Here is a 4,069-nt window from a genome sequence, read left to right on the forward strand (position 1 = left end):
CCAAATGAGCTGACTGGATGCGCTAGTGTTTTATTTTCATGTGGGCTCAGTGCTTGGACCATTCTTATTTTTTTCTGTGTATCCACATTTATGCTCTTTGCCCTCGTTTAGGAGACAAAAGGCTGCCAAGGTCGGCCCTGAATGCAGGATGAAGGACACCGTATTGATTAAACCTTGTCCGTAACCGGATTGAACGCAGGCTTTCTAGCAGGAGCTTGGTATCATTATGGCGACCGCAGCAAATGCTTTCCTATTGTAATCAAAAACCAGAGCCCCTCTCACGACGCTGCTCTGCGCACCGAGATTAATTGGCACTGTTCACAGTAATGACCCAATGACTAAATAGTCTCTGTTTTATGAGGGCTGCTCTAATGACCTAGAGAGCAACAGCCTGCAACATCATAACTGGTAACAAATGCTGGCTTCAGAATCTGTGTACAGGTTATCACCATCATGTTGCGTTTATTGTATGATATGCAATGATTATACAGATTTGATTACAAAATCGTAGATGTGGGGTCATAATGGGAGCTCAGATATTAGTGGTTGTCAGTGCTTGCCCTTTCACATAATGGGGAAGTCATAAAAAAAAACTATGAATTTTGTATATAATCATTTATAAATTATAAATAAAATATAATTGTTGACGAGGGCTGGAAGTAAAAAAGTCTTGTATTCAGATGTGTATAATTATTATAAAGCAGGTTTTATTTTACAGGTAAAATGGGGCAAAAAAGAGATTTAACACATTGAAAGGTCCAACATTATTAAATGTCCATGAGAAGGATGCAATACTATAGAAATTGCTAAATTAGGCATGGCCATTGAACAAGAAATGGTCATTGGAGCAGCAGGATCACAAAAAAACAGGTTTAGAAGACAATATATTAACTGCAAAAGAGTAAAGAAGGTGAAGAATTAGGTGTTAAACCAAGAATTAAACCATTAGGAAGCCTTTAATCTCCAGTGCCACCTTTTCCCAGAACTGCAAACTATCTCTAGTCTCCAGAAGTACAAGGTGCCAGGTTCTCAGAGACTTTTTTAATGTAAGGAATCCCGAAACATGACCCCCACTTAATACGCATCATAAAATAAATGAAGACTAATTAAAAAAAAAAAGTTTTGTGGACTTGAATACAAGGCGTTTTTTTACTTCTAGCCCTCGTTAACGATTAAATATCAATTACAAATGAGTTTAAACAAAATTCATAGCAGTTACAGTATTAAAATTGATGTGGTTTGGCATTGGTAAAATGTGCTTCAGAAACAAAACAAAAAAAATCAGAATATCGACTATATTTATGCGCACACTGATACATTGTTATAGCATGTTATGATGATTTCTGAAGAATCACGTGACTCTGAAGACTGGAGTAATAGGTGCTTAATCACAATCTGATCTTGCATAACATATATAATATTTCATATTTATAGATCTCAAACATTTTTACACAGATATACAGGCATATTGTGGCTTTGAGTGATTTGTTTGGTAAACAAAGGTATACCTGAACTGTAATATGAGGGGTTCAAACTGAGCAGGAACAAAATGTTCCTCTCTGACCCCTAGAAGTAATACAGACATTTCCAGTATTTACACAGTAAAGCCAGCAGAATGTAAGTGTAAGGCAATGCCATACATCACAGTGTGTGAACCTGATCTGGAGAGACTCTTCTCTGCCAGAGAAGATAGAAATGAAGGGATCAGCTTTCAGTCAATTCTTGCACACCATTTTAGACCGCATACTGGTGGAGCTGTGTTACATTGTATGCAGTTTGTATTTTATTATTATTACATTTTTTCCCCCGACTTATGCCAGAAACCGCATATAAATGTTAATATTTAAACATATGTATATTTATCATTTTTCTTTCCTTTCAAGTTAAAATAATAGCAAAGAAAGTGTAATTGCTTTAGTCATGTGCTATCTGAATGAAAACGCGAGTTATTTAAGCTCATACATTGTTGACCAGCATTCTACCAGATGCAGACTCTTAATTTAGACTCCAATACCGTCAACCTTGGTCTGGAATGTGCTCCCTGACCTTATTATCTGAAAGGAACTGTTGTGGATGTTTGTACGAGGGGGCTGAATGATTTATCCGGACTAACCTACAAATGGCAATGTGAAGCTGCTTGGCTGAAAGAAGTGGCATTCATTTTGGGGAAAAATAAGCTCCGGGGGGTATGTTGACCCTGACAGCAGCGCTTGCTAGTGTGTATATCGACCTCTTGTGGTTGTAAATTATACCTCTCTGATGAAAACGGATTACTTCAATTTATGGGATAAAGTGTGCTGGAGCAATGAGAGTCTGCTCACTGATTAAAAAAAAAAAGGTATACATTAGTCGACTGTATCGCTTAAAAGAATATGGCTTCCGTTTGCGCCAACTAAAGAAACATTCACACCATGGTATCTACCTATACTGACAATGTTTGTGGCATATTCTAATATTCAAATCACATATTCAAATACGTTCTTTAGATTCTTCTCTGTGTGTGTGAATTATAGGGGTGTCAAAAGACCAGATACAGGTCCTATATATTTTTAGCAATCTGTTTGTTGCTATCTTTACAAACTGCTATTTTGTTCTTATTTCATTTGAACTTATTATTTCATTGAAATCGACAAATGAACCAAAATGAGCCTGTACGTCATTAAGAATTTGGTCTACCGATAGAAAAACTTCAAAAACTCCATCATGATGTGGCTATGTTGTCTGAACTGTTTTTACGACCATTATTTATTTGAAATGTTAGAAAGTTGTGCCGATAGCCTCGTGGTCAGCGCACCGACATATTGTTGTGCCTCGAGCATCCTGAGTTCGAGTCCTGGTTTGCGGACCTTTCCCGGTCCATCCTACTTCACTTGCTGTCATTATACTGTCCTATTACAATAAAGGCAAAAATACACAAATTATTTGTGTTTTTTTTAGTTAGCTTGTGTTTTGCACAGTGTAGTAGGCTACGCAGTGTACTAGCTTAGCATACCGTTAACTAATTAGCCTGCTAGCTTAGCATATACCTTATGCAAATGTTTGTTTATATGTTTTTATGTGTATTATATGCAGTATTTGAGCAGGGGGCTCGTATCGAAGGCACCTTTTTTAATAAATAGCCAAAATGCTTCAATTTATGTGGTGGCCAGGAACACGATTTGTTATTGCTACACTCTTAAAAATAAAGGTGCTTCACGATGCCATAGAAGAACCTTTTTTGTCTAAATGCTTCCATAAAGAACCTTTAACATCTGAAGAACCTTTCTGTTTCACAAAAGGTTATTTGTGGCAAAAGAAGGTTCTTCAGATTATAAAAAGGTATGAAAGACATGGTTTTAAGCACCTTTATTTTTATAAGTGTATTCAGAATTGCGTAAGTTTTCCAATAACAAAAAGACTGTACAATTTTAAATGTTTATATTTGTTAACAATGGATTTGTAAAATGCCCACACTGTAAAAAATGACCGTGAATTTAATGGTAAAAGACTGTAAATATGCTACAGTAAAAACCTGTTAAATGGTTAACGGTAAATTCCCCTACTATACACGGTGAAAAACTGTATTGGACATTACATGTATTGGACATTAATTTTACGGTAGTATACCATTTTTGGAAGTGAAAAAGACCGTATAATTTACAGTGAATAACCGTAAATTGACATTCCTAGAATTCACTGTGTTACATTTCAAATTTGATGTATTTTTGTTAAAATAACTTTTTTTCTCATCAGAATTGTATATTAGGGTTGTGTGTTACTAATGTTGTTAAATTAATGTTTATTGCATTATTTCAGTTTCATGTGTGTTACCATGATGGTGTTTAGTGTTTGTGTGAATGACACTGTGCACCTTCTATATATGTTATTATTTAAAAGCTGCTTGTGATGGGCATTGGTTCATCATGTGGCTTTCTCATCACCACCTGCATTTGGGGGTTATCAGTGTATTACAAAGGTACAAAACAGATTTCAGTACTTTAATAGGTTGGTATATTAACATTATATCAGTTAATGAAATTACGGTATTTAACTGTAAATTTAAGTTAAAACCTAAAACGTTGCTACCGTA

Source organism: Sinocyclocheilus grahami, unplaced genomic scaffold (assembly GCF_001515645.1).
Source record: "Sinocyclocheilus grahami isolate Dianchi unplaced genomic scaffold, SAMN03320097.WGS_v1.1 scaffold17.1, whole genome shotgun sequence".
Lineage (NCBI taxonomy): Eukaryota > Metazoa > Chordata > Actinopteri > Cypriniformes > Cyprinidae > Sinocyclocheilus > Sinocyclocheilus grahami.